The sequence below is a fragment of the Petaurus breviceps genome, unplaced genomic scaffold (genome assembly GCF_028583685.1).
Source record: "Petaurus breviceps papuanus isolate PSGF00001 unplaced genomic scaffold, PetGlider_PUasm1.0 90897, whole genome shotgun sequence".
Classification (NCBI taxonomy): domain Eukaryota; kingdom Metazoa; phylum Chordata; class Mammalia; order Diprotodontia; family Petauridae; genus Petaurus; species Petaurus breviceps.
In genome coordinates, this window is record NW_027187374.1 from 5,485,501 (window position 1) to 5,508,239 (window position 22,739).

At 35.0% G+C, this 22,739-nt stretch overlaps 1 long non-coding RNA gene across 1 annotated transcript in view; it reads right to left on the reverse strand.

Annotated features, from left to right (window-relative positions):
* The window catches only part of LOC138151429 (uncharacterized), a 43,897-nt gene that overhangs the window by 17,242 nt on the left and 3,916 nt on the right, over positions 1 to 22,739 (reverse strand). Inside the window, exons 2-4 of the long non-coding RNA XR_011165820.1 lie at positions 15,938 to 16,087; positions 7,105 to 7,242; positions 3,672 to 3,811 (exon numbers count right to left, since the gene is read on the reverse strand). This is a non-coding gene — a long non-coding RNA (uncharacterized lncRNA). The remainder of the gene's footprint in view (positions 1 to 3,671; positions 3,812 to 7,104; positions 7,243 to 15,937; positions 16,088 to 22,739) is intronic.

The following is a 22,739-nucleotide window of genomic DNA, read 5'->3' on the forward strand; positions in this document are numbered from 1 at the left end:
AAATTGCCAGCATTTAGCATAGTTCCCTTGTATGGAGTACTTAATGAAGGAGTATTGACTCTGTTTAACTGAATTTGCATTCATCATTATTTGTCTTTCAGCTGAAATTCTATAGCGTATATGTTACGTTACAGGGTATTCCAGAATTCTTAACCTTTCTTGAAAGTTTTTTATTAACATTGAATCATTGTCAATGTTAGTATTTCTTAGGTAATTCTGAGTCTTACAGACTTTATTACTTTGATAAAATGAAACAGTAGAAATATGGCATTTGTATACATGTGTTTTTGAATAATACATTTAGTTTTGTGATGTTCCTGCCACTGAAGAACATTTTTAACTTCTCATTTTATGTTTAGAATTATTATTTAGGAGTAAGTGAGGTCCTATAGATTTTACTTTTATTTTGCATAAAATTTCTCACCTCAATTTACTTGATTTTCTTGTGATCTGGTTTATTTCAGGCTATGGAATTAATGCTATCAATAGATCAAGTAAACAGTTATTAATGTGCATGAATTGAATTGAATACTAGCAACACAAAAAGCAGGAAAAGACAGTTCAACTCATTGTACCCTAGTAATTTATTTACTATATACTCTTTTGGGGGCAAATAATTATTCTGAAGATTTGAGAGCTCATGATTTATTATTGCTTTTTCATTCAGTATAATAATATTATTGTTGTCTAAGTGATAAGAATTCCCAAGTAAAAGTTCATGTACTTCTTTCCATATTGTGCTGATTAATCAAGGAACAAGATCAGGTGAGAAGTGTCAAGGTGAAAACTGTGTTCTGCATGTGATGCTACTTGAGATAGATGGGGTTGCAGATAAATAGTTCTACTGAAAAGTTCCTGGAAGGAAGTCACAAAGTTAAATGATGGCAAGTCTACCGCTGCAGACCATTGAAATTACACAGATTCACCACACACTAAGGAGACACAATGTATATCTATATATATTGGAGATATACCCTAATTTGCAATAGGGTTTTATCCCTTAATCATACTTTCTTTACTAGATATGCTGCCACAATTCTGTGATCCCTGTGCTGAACCATTGGTTCAAAAATTGGAGGGTTTCTCCCAAATGGTTAGGGGGACTACTTTCTAAAAGTTTAGTGCTTCTAGAGGACAATGGGGATGGAAAAAAAAACTTAAATAAAACTTTTTTTATTTGAGTGTCTTATAACTCCCATCACATATTTAGTTAATTTGGGCCCCTCAACAATATTTTTATCAATAAAAATATAATTTATGTGAGATCTTTTTTATCCTTGAAGACCTAATCCTTTTCATAAGGCAGACATTTATCAAAATGTATTTTGAATTGAATTGAATTGATAAAAGTAATTCTGCCTCCTTTTTAAGTCAACAAAAACTGTGATTTCTTTCCCTGAAGTGTGAACAACTACATTTGTTAAGAACAGACAGACACTGGTATATGATGTAATTTTTGTTTTCATTTCCTTCTTTATCCTTAAAAAAATTCAGATATAGTAATTCTCAAAGCAAGTACTTGTTATAATTACATCATTTGGAAATGTGTTTATCCACAGGAGCCCAGATTTGATTTAGGAACTGGTTTTCCTGCTTTCTCTGTCATTCATGGCACTTCATGGTCCCCAGTGTATTGTAGAGGCTCGGTAGTGAATAGTTCTCTGTCTTTCTCTATTTAGTTTGATTACTTTGTCTTAATAACCATATAGGTTTTTTTTTGGAAAGCTCCATTAAGGAGGCAACCAGTCCATTCCAATGCTGAATAGCTCCAGGGGTCATGAAATCTGTTTTAATAATACATTATATTTTTATGGGTCTTTGGTTTTATATCCTTTCTCATTTGATCTTTAGAATATCCCTATTAAGATAGAGGTGATAACATCAATATCTATCCCCCAACATGGGTTAGGCTATGTTTTCTTTAGAAGGCAACAAAGTCAGGGCTTCGTTGGGCCATGGATATGGCAAGGCTCTGTTGGCCTCTGGAAGTGTTAGTGTGGCTTTCTGGTCATAGCTTTTTCATTGGATAAAATGTTTATTAACTCATTGGTAACAGATTCCATTCATTCCCACGTTAGCATCCTTCCAATTTGGTGGACATCCAGAGACCATAGAAGTCATAACGCCCACTTCTACAGTCAAGACAGGTTTCATATGGACAAAAAGCAGAGGGTACCTTGTTTCAACATTCCTGTTGTATATTCTTGATATACAAGTCCTATATAACCTTGCTACAAAAAGTGCTAAGTAAATCTCCTTTTGTTACATGTTCAACAACCTGTGAATGCCTCCTTTAGTCCTTACCCTAAACTCAACCTAACAGAAAGGTAATATCAGGATTTCCCCCAATACTCAAGTCCTATTTTCATCATATGGAGGAGGAATCTGAGATTGAGAAAGTCTAAATAAGGTATATAATCTAAAATATTGGGGCCTCAAGAACACACATGTGCACTTCCAGGACCGTAGGTGTGGCCTTTTGACTGAGTATAAGTTTTACCTAATACTTTTATTAAGGGTCTAGCAAAGGTATGAATGTCTGTCATCCAAGGACTAGCTTTACTATGCAATGATTTTTCAGTCATGGTGATTTAGGAAGAGTTTCTATTAAAGTGGAGGGGAATTGTGATCTGAGGCAGTGGTGGAGTACCTATAACAATGAAATCACAGATCTTTATGATTTTCTATTGTTCCATTAAGTTAAATAATTTCTAGCTCAAATATGCTATTAACTCATACATACATTCCTATCAGCTTATATAATGTCTAACTCTGTGGATATAGCTTATGGAATTTAGCAGATATTATCTTAGCCCTTATAATATTCCTGTGAGCAAAGGATGAAAAGTACTAAGTTTCCATTTTAGAATGACAAAATTTGAAGTTAATGGTTAAAAAAATCATGTACAGTCACTTAGGTCAAACCGAGTGAAAATAGATTTTGCGATTCATAAGATAGTTAACTGAACGAATTTCCTATAAAGAGAGAACAAAAGACATTCTGAAATCGAATGGCACACTGGAGATAAGTGACTTAGTATCCAGCCAGTAGCAGGAGCAATATTATTTGGGAATGTATTATATATGCCAAAAATTGCTTCCTCACAGAACTTCCTTTCCCCATAGGCATCCATTAACTATGTAAATACTTACAAGGAAAAAAAGGACTTTTAAAATGTGTTTTTCAATGCTTTTGATGACTTTTTTGTTTTATGTGTACATGTGCTTAAGTTGCTTCCACATAATCAAACTGTACAGAGAAGAAAGCACATAATCCCTCAAATACAATTTAAATCAGACACTGATATTTACATTTCATGCAATAGAAAATAGGATATATTTTGTCGATTTTTTATATTAATATATAAGTGGGCATTTACCAAGAAGTCAAGTAATTGCTATATATGCATTGAATAAGAATCAAAATTACAGAACTACAAAGGATCTTGGAAATCATCTAGTCCAAACTCCCTTCATTTTATAAGGGAAGCAATGAATGCTCTATAAGGTAAGTGAATGATCCAGAGTCAAACAGTTAGTAGCAGAAACAGGACCAGAACCCAGACCTAAAAATCTAATGTTCTTTTTGCTAAAATTCAATGAAAATGTCTTGAATATAAACATCTATAGCACACACACAATCTTACATAATAACTAAAAAAAATTCTTACCAGCTGTAAAACAGTTTCAGGATTTTTATCTTCATGTTCTGATGATGCCTTGGTGATTGCTTGCATTGTTTCTTCTTTCAAATACTTGGCAAGATCAATTCTTGATGGCTGTTCTAGGTACTCAAGTTCTTCTGCTTGTGCTTAATGACAAAATAATTATATATTCAATATGAATCTCAAAAGGAAGTGATTTGAATTCTTATTTATTTAATAATAAGAATTATGTTGTTCATTTGTTTCAATTGTGTCTGACATTTTGTGATCCCATTTAGGGGTTTCTTGGCAAAGGTACTGGAGTGAATTATTTATTAATTTATTAATTCTCCAGATCATTTTACAGATGACGAAATTGAGGAAAACAGGGTTAAGTGAGTTATATAGCTAGTAAGAGTCTGAGGCTAGATTTGAACTTGTGAAGATGAGTCTTCCTCATTCCAGGCCTGTCAGTCTATCCATTTATCCATTTAGCTGCCCCACCTGACAAAGAAGACACTCAATTGTTGAATTTAATTGTCGAACTCAATTTTCATCATCAAAGTTGAGTGTCTCTGCCTACCCTTTAAATACTGAATGGGTTTTGCCTTTGCATCTGGGGCCATCTCTACTTGTCCTCTGGAAGAGAAAGTGAGGCTGATGACTGTACAGTATGCCTCACTTAAATCCAATTCACTTGAAAGTCAAGACTCTATCATTGATCCTCTTGGAGAACAAAGGACAAACAACAACAAATTTTTTGCTACCTAGCTCTTTCACTCAGTCCTAGTAGTACCCCTTACAAATTAAAATACAAAAGAATAGGTCATCGCCTTTTAGCATTCCAAAGTGGCTAAACAATTATGTCCACAGATTAGGTACACAAGACCCAGAAGTAATTAAACAAAATAAGTGGATGAATTGTTGAATTTTAATTCTTTCTTAAAGGCAAGTTCTAGCCAAGACACTCCAGGTCTGAAAAACCCTGAGAGGAAAATGTAAATATTTCACCAAAATGAAATGTAGCCACCTCTTTTTATTAGAAAGGTCAGAAGAAAGAAAATTGCAGCAATAGGGAGGGAATGCCTAAGTGGCTTTTCTCACAAATGAATAACAGTGGACAGATTTGGGATGTGCCATTCTTTCCACTAAAGATGTTTTTCCACTCTTGGCCTTCCAAAACCCCAGGTTCAAAGCTTCATTACTACTCTTTTATGTAAAAGCAAATTGACTACAGCACCATCAGAAAAAGACATGAGTCAGTGCAGTTGGCTTTCTCTCTGTTGTGTTCCTTGGAAAGGAAAGATTTTAAGCAAAAAAAAAAAAAAGCAGAGTAAGATTTACTTTCTTTGTATTATTTTCTTGAGGGGGTGTCTCCTATATGAAATATTAAAGCCATGGGGGAAATAAAAGCAAAAGGAAAAAAATAACTGGAATTTTTATGCTGTCTTTTCAACTTTTAAAACAAGAATAAAGCCCTCCAGATTCCCAGTGAAGTACATTCTTATTACGCTTATTGTAGAAACAGATACACTGAAGCACCCAGTACTTGGGGCATTTCTCTTCTGGCCTCTTTCTCAGCCATTACTTCTCCCCTTCATTTCAACTGTGTCCTTTGAAAAGAAAGTAAGAATTCAAGGGTTTGGACTCTAGCTATCTGCTTTGATCATATTCTTTTTTTTTTTTTAAAGCATTTGGGGTTAAGTAACTTGCTCAAGGTTACACGGCCAGTTATTTTGTGTGGGTGCCAAGTGTCTGAGGCCGGAACCGATCCCAGGTCTCCCAACACCAAGGCTGGCACTCTTACTCACTGACCCACCTGGCCACCCCCTTTGATCATATTCTTACTTGAAATTGAGAACCTCAAAGAGTTAGCCAGTATATTTGGGGGATGTAATTTCCTGGCTTAGCAAATATTTTCTTTAACAATATCCTTATTGTCGAGTGTAAAGAACAGTGTTTGGAGTGGGAAAATCTGAATTTCAATCCTGGAGCTATCACTTAACATAGTATCTGGGTGACCTTGGGTAAGACACCTAACCTGTCAGCCTCTATTTCCTCATCAATAAAATGAGCACATGGCCTCTAAAGTCACTTCAGATGGTAATATTATAATAACTATATAATAAATAATAATATGTGTCTAACTCTTTGTGACCCCATTTGGGGTTTTCTTGGCAAAAATACTAGAGTGGTTTGCTATTTCCTTCTCCAGTTCATTTTACAGATGAGGAAACTGAGGCAAACAAGGCTAAGTGACTTGCTCAAGGTCATACACCTAGTACATGTCTGAGGCCAGATTTGAATTCAGGAAGGTGAGTCTTCCTGACTCCAGGCTTGTCACTCTATCCACTGTGGCACTTAGCTGCTAGTGATGCTGATACCTGCTAATATAAAATTTCTCCAACAGCTACTTCTTTTTGTAGTTTGAAAAAAACATTTTATTGCTATTTTTTTGTTCTGCCTGCTAGATAATGGAAAGAATAAGAAAGCAGGCAACTGGGCTCTACAAAATATAAAGAGGAAACAGAATAAAGAGGAACTGTCTCAATAAAGATGCAGAACCTGAGCAGAGGTATCTAGATTAGATGCCCCAAAGGGATGGAAAAATTGGTACAACACTTAAGTCTCCTGTCACTATTGTGTTACTATGTATTCCTGTAGTCCAGCTGCTATTTTCTTTATTAATTTAGATGTTAAGGCATTCAAAGCATATAAATTCAAAATTGACAGTGGTTTATTGTCTATATTTCCTTTCAGTAAAATATAGTTTCCTTGTTTATCCTTTTTTAAGTTTTCAAGGTTTATTTTTGCTTGACTTTTTTGGAATCAGTCAATGCCGAATGATTTTTTTTCTAGCCCACCATTTTTATCCAATTTATGTCTTTTTTCTTTAAATATATTTCTTGTAAGGTAAATTTTGTGGAGTTTTTAAAAAAAATCCAATCTGTCATTCTTTTACCTTTTATTAGAATGTTTAGTTCCTTCCCATTTATAGTTATAAGGATTAGTCTTATATTTTTCCTATATTTGTCTTTAATTTTTTTAAATGAAGACTTCATTTTTCTTCCTTTTACACTGTAAACACAATATTGTGTCTCTCTACTTATAAGCTTATTTTTTATGGTTATCATAATTCCATTGGCTCTCTTCCCTTACCCTCCCTGCCCCACTTGTTATTTGTTTTCACAGTTTTGAAATTTTAAAATTTGGAACTCTTAGTAGGTTCCCATTTCCTTCTTACTTTTTAATCTAGTCATTTAATTACTCCCCTCTTTTTTCTGTCAAATATTCAAGTGAAATCTCTCTTCCTCTTCTTCCCTTCAATTTATTTTATTAGTTTTTAAAATTTCATTTTGTTATTTTTTTAAGAAAAGTATTTCTTTTCCTCATTTTCTTTGTTATTTATCTCTACTTTTCTATCTATTCTAGACTTTTATTTTGGATTGATATCACTTACTCTTAAAAAAAATTCTGTATCCTTGAGGGGAGGGAGTACTGGATGATTGTTCATTATTGGTTAGGGAATACTGGCCTTCTCTGCTGTTCTTCTTCTTCTGTCCATCAAATTTTTATCTTGTTTGGATTCTTGGTGTCCCTGATTGTGGAGAGAGATGAAATTGCTTAATCTCTGGAAATTCTTATTTTAGACAGGTTTAAGAGTTTTAAGATTCAGAGAAAATGTCCTACCTTATGGGTCACACAACTACTATAAATTGTGTTTATCAGATTTCTTCTCTTTTTCTACCTCCTTTTTAAGGAAGGAGGTGGAATGAAAGGAGGAAATATTATAAAAAGTTATCGTGGGAAAGTACAGAATTGAAAAGAGCAATAAAAATGAAAGCAATCAACACTCATAAAATGGAGAAGGGTAATAGAATGGATTAGACAGGATAATTCAACAATATGTTATTTTCAAAAAATTTATCTGAAACAAAGATCCACACAGAGAAAAGAGAACTGGAGGAGAATTTATTTAGGCCTCAGGTAAACTTAAAAAAGCAAGGGATAACAATCATAAACTCAAACAAGGCAAGAATAGAAACAGAAATAAGCAGAGAAACAAGGTTATGAATATTGTTAATATTATTAGTGCCAATAATACTAATAATTCATATATATTCAGCAAATGAAATAACATTTAAATAAATTATTTTTAATGTTTTTTGTATCATGGTCTAATTTTTTTAAACTCATAAATGAAGGAAAAGCCAAATTTTAATGACAGATTATTGAAAATAAAGACATTATTGTTTTCTACCTACTCAAGTTATTGGATCCCATGAAATCTAAGGATTCCAGCTTTAAAATTTCTGACCTAAGTACTTAAAAGACAAGCTAAATTAATTACAAGGAGAAATAAAGCAAAATTAATAACAATTATTCCTTATTTATCTGATACAGAGCTTATTTGTACATAGTTTGCATGTTGTTCTCTCTTCTCCATTAGATTATAAGTTCCTCAAGGTTAAGGATTCTCACCTTTTTTCAGTTCCCCAAATTCAAAAATTCAATTCAATAAACATCATTAAGAGCAAGCTTGAACTTAGGGATCCAAAAAAAGTGCAAAAGACAGTCCTTAGTCTTGAGGAGCTCACGATCTAATGGGAGGAGACAACAGGTAATCCACATGCAAATAAACTATGTATTAGGTTATACACACGTATGTATAGGTGTACATGCACATACACATATGTCAGATAAATAATGTTTATTAAACACTAACTATGTGCTTTGTATATAGTAAGCACTTAATAAACTTTAATGATTGACTACTAAAATCTAACAACAACATAGAAAAAAGATAAGAAAAAGGTTAAGAACCTGAATAGAATTTTAGAAAACTTAGGTATTATAGGTATCCAGTGATTAATGAATTGGATTAGAAAGGAATATGCATATTTCAGTATGTGTGATACCTTTACAAAAATGGGCCACATGCCCATAGGAGGACAGAAACTTCATAAATAAATGAAGAAAATAAGTTAACAAGAAATTAAAAGGAAACGGCAAAAGAAAATAACTCGATACACTGGCATACAAGGACTGCCACAAAGGAAATGATCAAGATATAAATCAAGGAAATATATCCATATCTATATCTATATCAATATAGAGAGAGATACTAAAGGAGGTGAGCTGGTCATGTTAGTGAACATGACAGAAGTCTGAGTGTTATTTTTGTACTCCTGAGAACAAAGATCTTTTAAAGATGATGATGATAGTAAAATTCTTTAAAATTTGCACATTATAGATTCTAGATAAAGAGTTCCTCTATTAAGGATTATAGAAAAACATAAATAACAATTAGAGAGAAGAGGCAAGAAAGGGAGCTGAGAAAGCACTGAGATAGACTTTCTGGTAATCAATTATCCTAGTGAGGGGATTAGGACAGAAAGTATGGGAATTGGGTGAACCACACTGTCTCAATCTTGTGATGAAATTCTGGAGCTAGCTTGATTCCTTTTCTACTTAATTATGGATCTAGCCCAAATTCTGTCTTGTGAGATAACTTTATTTAACTGTGGGAAATGGGAGAAAACCTTATTGCACTATTTGAACCTAGCCCAGCATGGCTAGGAAATTGTGCTGCCTTCCCTTTCTACTGAGAGAGCCGTAACTAAAGACCTAGCTTATGCTGCCCAGAAACCCGGTGCTATACAAAAATTGATGCAAGGAGTGTTCTCGAGCAACCCATATGTTTTACCTAAAAACCAGCTCCATACTGATCAATCAGTTACTGTTTCCATGTTCCTTTGATTGTTTACAGACACTTGAGGGGAAGTGGGAGGCCTCTTTTTCTGAATTCAGAGAATTACACCTATTTACTCTTTCCCTCTCAACCTGGAAAGTTCCTAATCCTTCCTCAAGTTAGAAATCAAATCACCTAATGCTGTATTGTTTCTTTTTAACTAACTGGTCTTATTTGTTTTTAATGTATAAAAGTTTGTCTTCCCCTTGTATTCAGCATCCAGGCCTAAACTGTGGAGTTCCAATCCTGCTTTGTTAGGCAATTGACATGCAGTGCTTAATAAATCAGTATGCTTGGGAAAGTTTGTTTTCTTGTCTTTTCATCTTTCATCTGCCACAGCAAAGGACCCAATGATGGAAAATAGAGAGTTACTTGGAAGTTTCTGGGTAAACCTTTATAGGACAGCTTGAGGGGAGTTTAGCAAAGTATTCCCTAATTAAGTTTCAGGTTCTTTTGGTTCTTTTTCTTTGTGGAAATGGCTTTTCATCAGTTATATTTCAGTCAGAAATGGTGAAAATCCGTAATGGCCTACCTACTCCTTTAGCCATTTCCAATTTTAATGCATCATTTGTTTGGTTAAATAGGTCACTTTGGAGCATTTTTGAGTCCTTGGTATAGCTTCTTTTCATTTTTACATTTTTCTCATTTAGTGTTGATTTCTATCTTTTTAAAAAAAAAAGTCAATGATATGATTTGCACAATTTATTTTTTAAAAATTTCCACATTGGTAAAGAATCATTTCCTATAAAAAATAATTTTATTTTTTGTAATGAGAACACTAGGAGGCACGGAAAAGAGAGTCCTGGATTCTGAGGAAAGAAGGTCTTAATTGAAATCTCACCTCAGACATTTAGCTGTGTGACCCTGGGCATATTATTTAATATCTCTCATCCTCACTTTCTTCAATGGAGATGAGAACACCTACCACAAAAGGGCTGTTGTGAAGATCAAATGAGCTAATATATGAAAAGTGCTCTATTGACCTTAAAGCACTATATAAATTTTGGCTTTTATTATTCAGTGTTTTCTATATCTGTCTAGTGTGAAGTTTATGTCTAGCCTACAAAACTTTGCCTTTCACTCCTTGATTCTGAGTGATACATCTTTTGACCTACTTTTCACCAGCCTATGCACTCACTGAGTATTTAAGGTATTTGTTGACTTGGGTTGCAGTCTTGTTGAATTCTGCCTCTAGTCTCACAGATACACCTGACTCAAGTATTCACTCCAAATCTTGCTAACAGTGAAACTCTGTCTTGATGTTTGTTGTTGAGTCCTTTCAATTGTGTCAGCCTCTCCATGACCTGATTTGGGATTTTCTTGGCAAAGAAATTGAAGTGGTTTGTCATTTCCTTCTTCAGCTCATTTTACAGATGAAGAAATTGAGGCAAACAGGATTCAGTGACTTGCCCAGAGTTAAACAGCAAGTAAGTGTCTGAGGCTGGATTTGAACTTAGGTCTTCCTGACTCCAGGTCCAGAGCTATATCCACTGCACCACCTAGCTGCCCAGTGAAATTCCTAGTCTGTTGGAATTAGAAAATAGACTTCTACCATCAACAAACTTTGAAGTCATTGCTGAAATCCAATATTCCAGTGTGAATATGATCTGAAACACTAGAATATATGTATCTATAGAATATATGAATATTTTCGTGTATATGGGGATTCTCTTATCAATGGCTTTCTTGTATAAACCCAGGAATGGAGACTCTGGTTTGAAGCGTATGGACATTTTAATCACTTTATTAACATAATTTCAAATTGTTTTCCAAAATAATTGTACTATTCAGAGCTTCAACAATGATGAGTGTGTCTATCTTTCCACAACTCCTACAATACTGAATATTGCCATTTTTTGGTCATTTTTGTCAGTTTACAGAGTGTGAGGTGAAACTTTAGAGATGTTTTGATTTGTATTTCTCTTGGTATTAGTGATCTGGAACATTCCTTCATGTTGTTGGTGTGAATATTTTGCAATCCTTCTTTTGAAAACTGTTTGTTCATATTATTTGATCATTTATTTATGGGAAGTGGTATTAACTATACACACCCACACACACATATATTACATGTTATTACATAATAGATAACATATACATATGTTAGTTATATATGCATGTATGTATATAAGTGTATATATAGTTTCTATATCGTTGATATAGAATTACCAGAGAAATTTGATACGAAGTTTTTTTCCCCAATTCAACCACTTCTCTTCTCATTATAGGTGCAATAATTTTGTCTTTGCAGAAGGTTTTCAGTGTCATATATTCAATTATCTATTTTATGTTTTGTAACTGCCTCTATCTCTTTACTTGGTTAAAAATATATCTACTACCCACAATTATGAGAGTGGTACAATCTACTTCTAATAAGTTTATAACTGATAACAGTTTATTGCTCATGGTTATTTTCAGTATAACGTATTTTTCTTGTTTATCATTTTTATTTTTGGAAAGTTAGTTTTTGCTTGGTTATTGCTTAAGTAGCAATTTTACCTCCGTTTTTGGATTCACTTAATGCATACTTATTTTACATTCTTTCAGTTTTATTTTGTTCACGTTTTTTGTTTTTTAGACGTGTTTATTGTAAACAACAGATTTTAGGGGTTTGTTTTCTTACCCAACTTTTTCTTTTCTTTTATCACATCGGTGGTTTATATTTTCCTCCATCAGTCTCTAATACAGTGTTTTTTTCTTATCTCTTCTTATCTTCTTCTGCTGTAAACTATGGTTCCTTAAATTACTTTACCTTAATCTTTTTTAAAGTGACCCCATTTCTACTGGCTTTCTTCCCCTCACTGCTAATCCCCTCCTCCTCTTGTTTAATACTCCTTTCCCTTTGTGTTTTTGCTTATTAGTTCCTTTTTATCTTCTTTTAATCTGGTTATATAATTCTCTCCCCCTTTCCTCCTCCCAGTTAAGTAAATTCCCCCTTCTTCTCTTGCCCTTCAACTAATCTTGTTCATTAGGCTTTTTAAAATTTCATATTTGAGGGCAGCTAGGTGATGCAGTGAATACAGCAGTGGCCCTGGAGTCAGGAGGATCTGAGTTCAAATGCGACATCAGACACTTGACACAGTTACTAGCTGTGTGACCTTGAGCAAGTTACTTAACCCCAACTGCCCTGCTTCTCCCCTCAAAAAAAAAAGAAAATTTCATTTTTTGTGACCCTTTCCAAAACAGGATTTCTCTCATTTTATCTTCATTATCCATCCTCTGTCTACTCTAGACCCTCAGTCTCTGATTCGTGATCTCCATAATTACTTGTTCTCTCTTTTCTCTGTATTACTCATTGAATCAAAATTTCCAAGGCATTTTTGCTAGGCTCTTTTCTCTTGGCAGTTTTTGCCTCTCCTTGTAGAGTCTGCCCCAGGAATTTCCCTTTTCCAATTAGTGTAAGGGTCAGAGAGGACACTTTTCCATGGTAGACCTTCCTCTGTCATTTCCCCTGATTTTGCAACCCATCACTAATCTAGACCCTCCTCATTATCTTTTCCCCCCATATTTCTTGATATCTCTGCTTTATAGCCATGCTCTCCTGCTTCTCCAAGTATCAGTTACCCTCAAGGAGTTCCAACTGCATCCCCTCATGATAGGTCAAATGGAATTTTCAAGCATTAAATCTCTTAGATCAGATAGCACAAAGTTCCCACCTCCCTTTACAGACCATCTCTCTTCACTCACAGAAGCATTCATAAGTGGAATCCTCTCCTACCACCAAAGTAATCCCTCTATCCTTTTCCCACTTTTTTAATCCTCCCATCTTCTTCACCTAATCTGCAGGTTCTTCTCTTACTGAGACCACAGAGATCACTTTCCTCTTGCTGCATATCACATATTCCTCCCTATTCCCCTCTACCTTCCATCTACTTTGGATTTATGTTTTTAATATAAATTTAATTCTGCACACCTTCTACTTTTTATATTTTGGGGGGAATTATTCTTTGACATCTATTGATACTTAAAATTGTATTCATATTCTGACCTGAAAAATGCTTAGAATTTCTCCAATGAATTTGAGAATATTGACCACAAAATATTAGCATTATTCCTGTTTAATGCTTTGATTTGAGCCAAGGAATTTCTTTAAATAATAAATTATTAGCAAAACAGTATGGTATTTTTTTTACAACACAGTAAACCAAGAGTTACATTAATTAGCAGACCAAGAACTGTATTGTATGGGGATTTTAGACATTTAGCCTGAAACTTTAGTCTATCCCTAAAATAAATTTTCATTTTTTCCTAAAGTTTCAAGAAAAATAAATTCATATTAAAGTTGCATCATATTTATTTTTTAAAACCCCTTAGTTCATGGAGTTTGCATCTATTAAAAAGTTTAAATAAAATTTTGCTTGAATAATTCTATTCTAGATAAGGGAACAAGGCACAACGGATAGAGGACCACTGGCTGTGCAGTCAATAAGACCTGCGCTCAAATCCAGCCTCAGAGACTTGTTCCTAAAGAAGCTGGGTAAACTCTGTCTGCCTCCATTTCCTAAACTATAAAATGGCAACAATAACACCACCTACTTCATGAATTGTGAGGATAAAATGTGATATATTTATAAACTGCTTAGCACAATTTTTGGCACAGAGTAGGTGCCTTTTCTTTTTTAAAATGAGTAATTTATAATTGGAGGTGCTATCTTAGGTACATAAATGGATATTGCTACCAGGAAAAGGTTACTAGGAGTGGATAAAAAGAAATATAATTGAAAGAGTGATCATATTAGATTGAGGAAAGAGCACAGTTCAAATTCTGCCTCCATTATTTACTAGTTGTGTGGCACGGAAAAATTTCTTAACCTCCCTGAGCCTCAGTTACCTCAACAGTAAAACTGAGATAATAATCTTGTAATATCTGTGTAACAGAATTGTTATTTGGATAAATCAGATAACACATGCAAAGTACTTTTTAAATCTTAAAGCATTATTCAAAAGTCAACTATTATTATTAACTAGTATGGTTATTATATAACATATAAACATAACATATAACATATATAAAATAATTTTAGAGTTGATTAAAAAGCAGAGAAACTTAAATATAAAGTTACTTCTCACTAAGGTCATGCAGTCATCAGTGTGGTTACCTGACCCTGACCTTAAGGTCAGAGCAGATTTGAAGCAGCTGGAGCCAGTCTTATGATGTCTCTGGAAATTTCTGATTGCTGTACCTGGAGCCTGCTATTCCACACAGATATCACCTCTCCCCAAGCCTTGTCAACATTCTCTATTGACTTTCAGCTATTCTGCAAAACAACTTATGTAACAGCTTCTCAAGGCTGTCCCTTCCATGAGACTCCCTCCCTGTTGAAATGTATTTTAACCCTGTTCCTTCTTTCCCTCCTGAGAACTCCAGTACTCAGGTGCTGCATGTTATCCTGAATTGTAGTTCCTTTGCCTCAAGATCTTTGTTACTATAGCCTTTGTAGTCTTCTATTTTGGGTTGACATTCTTATAATCATTTATGTTCCCAGTGATATTTTAATTTAAATAATAAATTATTAGCAAAACAGTATGGTATTTTTTTTTTAAAACACAGCAAACCAAGAGTTACATTAATTAAATACATTGCTACATATCTTATTTTTCCTCTTTTGCCTAGGTTTTGAAAAATGAGGTAAGGGATCTAAATTAAGAGGAAGAAAGGACAAACTACAAAGTCTTCTCTTGCTTGAGCAGCCTATGCAGAGTACATAATCAACCAACCAACCAATCAACAACTATTTATTAAGAGTCTACCATATATGAGGCATGGTGCTAGGTGGTTGAGATATAAATACCAAGACTGAAATAAGCCCTACATTCTAATGGGAGAGACAAAAAGCATAAATGCATGCATTATATATGGCATAAATACAAATATATAATACATATAAAATAGTTAAATGTAAGGTATTTTAAGAAGGAAAGCAATAGCAGATGAAGAAGCAAATGCTTGAAGTACATCTTCAAGTAAGAAAAGAACTTTATGATGCAGAGATAAAGAAAAAAATTCATTCCAGGGACAGGGCACAGTAAATACAAAAGCAGAGTGGAAAATGGAGTAATATGTCCAAGACACACAGAGAAAGTAAGTCTGTAGGACTGAAGGGTATGGGAGTGGGATGTTCACCGAAGATGTAACAGGCTGGGTAGGGCTTTAAAATCTAAACAGATAGGTGACAAAGAGGAAAGGGTCAAATATAATGCTGAGATTTGACAGAGTTAAGAAAGTTTGGAGGGGGGGGTTGGGGGAAAGACAATAATAAACTCAGTTTCAGTTGTATTTAAGATATCTCTAGAACATCCAGTTTGATGTGTCTGTTGACAGGATGATCTACATAGAACGACAGTTAAGCCCACGGGAGCTGATGAGGTCACCAAGAAGAGAGAAGAGAGAGAGAAGAGTTCAGGATAGGACCACAGTTAGAGAGAGTGATGCAGATAATCAGACTGAAGAGCAAACATATAAGATGAGCCAGAAGAAAGCGGTGTCATGAACACCCTGAGAGGAGAGAGGAAGAAGAAATACCCAAAACGCTAAACTCACCTCTTAGGCCAGATTTTCCTGAGTTCTCTGAGTGTAATGACTCAATCTCTCCTTCAGTCATGGCAGCTTCTGGGCATTCATGCGGATCTTTGAAACCATTGACTTGAAGTGGATGCTGACCAAACATTTCTGTATTTTCAAATTTTTTACCTTGAGAAGAAAGGAAAATTAATTATATTAATGTTTCTGGATTTGATCTTTCAGCTTCTATAAAATAGTATGTTATAATATATTGTTTAACAAATATGTAAACGCCTTAAAAATAATTTTTCTATATTTCACATGGTACCTAACAATCAGCGCAATAAATTATCTAATACTAGATTATATACTGTGAAACACTATTTTGTTCCCTATGTGTCAAGTTCTAATATAAGAATACAAGTAGTGTCCAAACACTATGCACTTGGTATAGGAGACTGCATCCTGGTTTATCTCTGTCAAAAATCCAAGGGCTAGGTTAAATAGTACCTGGTCTATATTAGTACCTACAATCTCCTCTTTGTCAATATGAAAATTGATGGTTCTTCAACCAAAGAACCAATTTTTCTTTAGGAGAAAAGTTACAAACTGTAAGGTCAAAACAAATAGCAAATATCCAAAGAAACTCACAAAGTAACAAAAGAGAAATGCAGGCCCATAATGTTTTAAGTGAGAAATCCTCCTTTCTCCCCAAACAGGCTCCAAATGGTTCTCCATTCGACTGAGCATACAAATGACATACTGAAAAACAACTTTCTTGGTGTGTCAGTTGTAGGTATTCATCTAATTAGCAATAATTACTTTCCAAGGTTATGGTGTATATATATAGTGGATGGTGTTAGGGAATACCTAGGAAAACTTGTATAAATGATGCAAAATGAAGTGAGCAGAACAATTTATACAATAATAAGAATACAGTAAACATAAAGCTATAGGTATATATTTGGAAATAGCTAATGTGGGAATTTTGTTTGAATACAAACATCTATAATAGGTTTCATTTCTCTTGCTTTCTCAATGGGGAGAAGGGAATAGAAAAGAGAAAATTCAAGACTGAAAATAAAATAAAACTCAATTTTAAAAAATTTTAAAGCATTTTAAAAAGAGCTTATGGAACCTACTATATAGTTATATGAAAAGAAAAATAAGAATCCAAACGGGAGAACTATCTACAAAAATATAAAATATCCCAATTAATAAAACATAAAAATAGAGACCTTAAAAAATTCAGTGTTAGAAAAAGAAACTGAACTAGATCTAAAGGAATTAAAATAGGGGGCAGGGGAAGAGTGGGAGTAACATGTTTCTATAGGAGAATTGTGTCAGAAGAAAAATCTTTAACTACAAAGGAAAGGAAATTCAAACAGCACACAATTATTCTGGACACACCAGAAAAATGCAGGAGGGAATGGAATATATTCCAGAGAGCAATGGAATTCAAGAAGGTGGCCTACCCTGCAAATCTGAGCCTAACTATAATTGACAAAAAGATGGATGTCCAACAAAAAAGAGAAGTTAGAATCATTCTTAGCAAAAAAAAAAAAATCTGAAGAGATCTTTTGTTTTTTAAACATACCACATAACAGAATACAAGAAGGGTAAACAAATATAGCAACCAAGGACAACCAATAAAATAATAATAGAGAGATCATTAAGAGAATTCTTTCTAAATGTATATGACTAGACAAAGGTGAAAGCTGAAGTCAAATAGAAGAGAGGGTGGAAATACTTATACTACACAAATTATTCTCAAAAATTCAGAATGATTCTTTTCATGACACAAATATAGACCTAATACCTTAAACTCGGAAGAAAAATGAAAAAACGAGAACTGAAGACCAATTATCATTAATAGGTATTAATTCAATAATAAAAGAGCCTACTATATGTCAGGCATGATGCTAAGTGCTTTACAAATATTATCTCATTTGATCTTCAACCTTGGGAGACAAGGGCTATGAGGAAACTGAGGAAGAGATTAAGTGACTTGCCCAAAGTCACATGGCTAGTAAGAGTCTAAGGCAGGATTTTCTGAACTCAGATCTTCTTCCCTCAGGCCCAAATTTTTATCACTCAATCACCTAGTTGCATAGCTAGAATTTTTATGATTTTTGTTTAAAAAAAAAAAAGCCTGGGGTTTCAAAAAAACAAAAACACTACAAGGTTGCAATTTTATCTAAAAACAAAACAAAATCCCATTCACTATGATCAAACTGGATTTACACCAGGAAAGGAAAGATGATTGAACATTAGGAAAACAATTAGTATGATTAACTTAAAACAAAAACACCGAAAATGTTATTACTATAACAACAGATCTAGAAAAAAGGCTTTTAACTAATACTCATTTATGTTAAAAACCCTACAAAACTCAGATGCAGAAGGACATTTTATTAGCACTGTACAAGTACCAATTTAAATCAAAGCCTAGCTTTATATGTAATAGGGAAACACTAGAAGCAATCCCAACAAATACAAGAGTAAAAGCAAGGAAACCCATTTTCCTCCCTCTTACATGACACAATATTAGAAATATCAGTTAACAGAACTAAGATTACAGAATGAAATTAGAAGCACAAAAATAAGACAAAACAATTTTTATTTATTAATGTTTTACTTAGAAAATCCTAGGGAATCAGCAAAAACAAACAGAAAAAACCCTTAACTGAATTATTAGTTTCAAAGAGTAGAATACAATAAACCCCCCAAAATGAGTGGGGTACCCTCTCTCTCTACACCCTCTGTGAAGACTCCTCCTTTCTGTTAGGAAGTAGAAAAGGCTTGGTTTCTCACATAAAGGTGGAGGCCTAACAAGCAGCATACATTGCTTGAGATTCAGTGAAATGCACTCTGGCCAGAACCTGCTGTTGTTGATTGATTGTACAGCCTTGGAAAGGGGCCTCCTTGGGTTGGGTCACAGGATGGCTGCTAACGGGGTTGCAGTGGGGCCTTAGGGACTGTAGGCAGCTGTGCGAGGTACCTGGGGAAGTTGCACAGGTGTGCTGACACAAGAAAAGAGAAAAAGAGTCTATTTCCTTTAGGAGTCTGACCTTCCTTTTCAGACAAGGGAAGAAAAGAGAGACCAGGGGGCAGCCAAGTAGCACAGCAAGTAAGAGCACCGGCTCCAGTGTTGAGACCTAGAGATTGAATCCCGGGCTCAGACACTTAGCACCCACCCAGAAACACCTGGCCGTGTAACCTTGAGCAAGTTACTTAACCCCGGTTGCTTAAAAAAAAAAAAGAGAGAGAGAGAGAGACCAGGAAAGCTGAAATGCATATGTAAAGGCCTATCATGGTGGTGAATAGCCTGCCCTGTTTATACCAGGGCATCTGTGAAGTCCCTGGATCCCTGGCACCTAGTATGGTGATGCATCAATGAGGGTATGAGAGTGGGGTGGCAGCCTTTGCCCCCTGATTCTGAAGATCTGTAGGTAATTGGGGAAGCAGATGCTTAGGCAGTGGAACTCAGCAGATTTTAATTTTATATTTTTTTATATTTTAAAATATTTATTTAAATTTATTTATTTAATAAATTTATTTAAATTTAAATATTTAAAATATTTTATATTACAAAGCCTTCTAAATGTGGTGATCTCAATTCTGCAATGGTTCTCACTAGAAATAGTAACTTTTGGTTGGACTAGCAACCTCACCAACATCATTTCTGTATTGTAGAGGCAATCCTCATTCTGAAGGAGGATCGTAGCTGTACATAGAGGGCTTCCTCTGTTATAGGGCCACAATATTCAGCTTTCCAGGGGAAGCTTCAATACCTCTGCCCTCTGCTGGCTATATGAGAGTTGCAGGAGCTTTTGCCTCAACTCTTGAGACTTCAAGAATTTCTTTAAATACCTCTGCCTGGCTAATCAACTCAAATCAGAACAGAGTGGGAAGTCTCCAGAAACAGACCAGAAGATCAAGTAGTAAACACCTCACACTGACTTGAATCTTATCTATATATGTTCTCATCTGTGGCAAGAATGGGGTATCTGAACAGAAAGGAAACTCAACAGCTCAGAAAGACATTAACCATCTCTTTCTGATCTTAGTGATTTTTTTCTTAATAAAACTCCAATATCCCATTTTTTAGTAATACTATTTCCTCTAATGTTTGTATGATCCATGGTGACTATAATCTTAAATTCCAGCTCAATTATGTAGAAATATCTTTATAATCAGGTCCAAAATGAACTTCATTATTGGTGACTAAATTACTGGAGGAATAGCACTGTTTATTAAAAACTGATTTGCTTCTTTAAAAAAAAAAATTAACAGCCACTAAATAAATGGGTCACATAGCCTCTCAACAAGGTATGGTCACCAGCCCAGAGAAGACAGACGTGCTTCTGAAATGGCCATGTCCACTGATGAATGGCAGCAAGAGCAGATGGCTGATGAAGGACTGAGAAACTAAGGACTTTCATAGGATTTGGCAGTTATCATTGAAAACTTAAGAATTAGTCCATTACTGCTAATCCAGTAAATCACCTCTCATGAGACCTGGAAGCAGAAGGGCAAGAGATATAATAGTGTCTTGAAAACTCCAAAGTCATTTGAAGATTTATGGATGGACAAATGAGAAAAAGTATTTAAACACCTGGTCACCTACCTTATACTGCACTATTGTTGCCATCTGCAAAGGCAAAAAAAGGTCTTTTATCCTACACAGATGTCAGCTTGGAGGCAATGGGAGCTGACCTATACCAAAAGAATGATGGTGACCTGATATGACACTTATTCCTTTATTCAAAAGCTGGAGTTCTTGACTTAGTAGTGGGCTTCCAAAAAATGTAAAAAAATCCAACTGTGGACTGACAATAATCCATTGACATATTTTGAACAATGCCAGACTGGTTTTTGTATGCCAAATATAGGTAGCAGCACTAGCCAACTGGGAAGTCAGCATACACCGTAGAACAGAGAAGATTAATTTGCATTCAGATGTGCTGTCCCAAAGACTACGGGAAAATGAAGCTATAGTGATCACGAAATGAGAACAGATTTAAATATTTTTGTACAAATAGGTTCCTTTCTCTTTTTAAAAAAAATCTCTTTGGGATACAAACCTAGTAGTGGTATTACTGGATCAAAGGGTATGCCCAATTTTATAGTCCTTTATATCCCCATTCAGTTTTCTCCAGAGGTCTATCATATCTGACTTTTCTATAATTCTATGCACCTCCTAAACTTCTTTCTTGCTTATTTTGTGGTTAGATTTATCTAGTTTTGAGAGGGGAAAGTTGAGATCATCCACAAGTACAGTTTTACTGTCTATTTCCTCCTGTAACTCATTTAACTGCTCCTTTAGAAATATGGATGCTATACCACCTGGTGAATATATATTTAGCACTGATATTATTTCATTGCCTAATGGTACCTTTTAGAAAGATATAGTTTCCTTCTTTGCCTCTTTTAATTAGATCTATTTTTCCTTTTGCTTTATCTGAGATCATGATTGCTACCCTTGCTTTTTTTTTTTTTTTACTTCAGCTAAAGCATAACAGATTGTGCTCAGTCCTTTTCCCTTTACTGTGAGTACCCTCTGCTTCAAATGTGCTCCTGATAAACAACGTATTGTGGTATTCTGGTTTTTAATCCACTCTGCTATCTGCTTCTCTTTTATGGGTGAGTTTTTTGCATTTATATCCATTTGCATTCACAGTTATAATTACTACTTCCCTCTATCCTATTTGTCTCTGTTTATATATATATATATATACATATATATATTTTTCCTCTCCTTTCACCCACTACTTTGCTTCTGACCATTGACCCTCTCAATCTGCCCTCCCTTCTATCAGTCCTCCCACTGTTCTTGTCCCTCTCCCCTCCTGCTTCCCTATAGGGTAAGATAGATGTCTGTGCCCAGCTGAGTGTGTATGTTATTCCTTCTTCGAGTCAAACCTGATGAGAGTAAGGTTCAAGCAATGCTCCCCCCGCTTCCTTCCCTCCACTCTGAGATGTCTTTCATGGCTCTTCATGTGATAGAGTTTAACCTGCTCTACCTCTCCTTTCCCTCTTCTCCCAGTGCAATCCTTTTTCTCGCCCCTTAATTTCTTTGTATCTTCCAATCAAAGTCAGTTTATACTTGTGTCTTCTATCCATGTATACTCTTCCCAACTGTCCTAATAGAGACTCAGTCCTTAAGAGTTACAAGCCTCATTCTCCTGTGTAGGGATATGAACAATTTAACTTTCTCGAATAACTTCTCTTTTCTCTTTCCTGTTTACCTTTTCATGCTTCTCTTGAGTCTGTTTAGCTCTTGTCTTTTTGTTTAGGAATGTTTGAAAGTCCTCTCTTTCACTGAATACCCATTTCCCCCATGAATGATTGTGCTGTTTTCTGGGTAGTTGATTCTTGGTTTTAATCCAAGCTCCTTTGCTTTTTGGAATATCACATTCCATGCCATCTGATGACATGGTCATATCTATGATTAAGAAAAATCACTTCGGCAGCTCTGTGTAGGATGGATTAGAGTAAGAAAAGACTCAAGGAAGGGATGCTAATTAGAAGGTAGCTGCAATAATGTAGGAGAGAACAGGTGGTGGGTATATGTAATGGGAATGCAAATTTGGAAGATCTTCCCTGCCCCTAGGCTAAAGTGCACCTGAAGCCTGGGGTGGGAGGCTTGTTTTTCAGTAGATACTTCTTAATTGGCCAGTGAGTCAATAAGGTTGTTACATTCTCTGAGCCAGAAGGCTATATAAGCCCTGATGTGTAGCTTTGTTCAACACTTCTCAAAGTGTTCTGTGATTTGATCTGTATTCTGAAAAGCCGTTGTCCAGAGGGGGCTCCCCCCCCCCCCCCCCCCCCCCCCCCC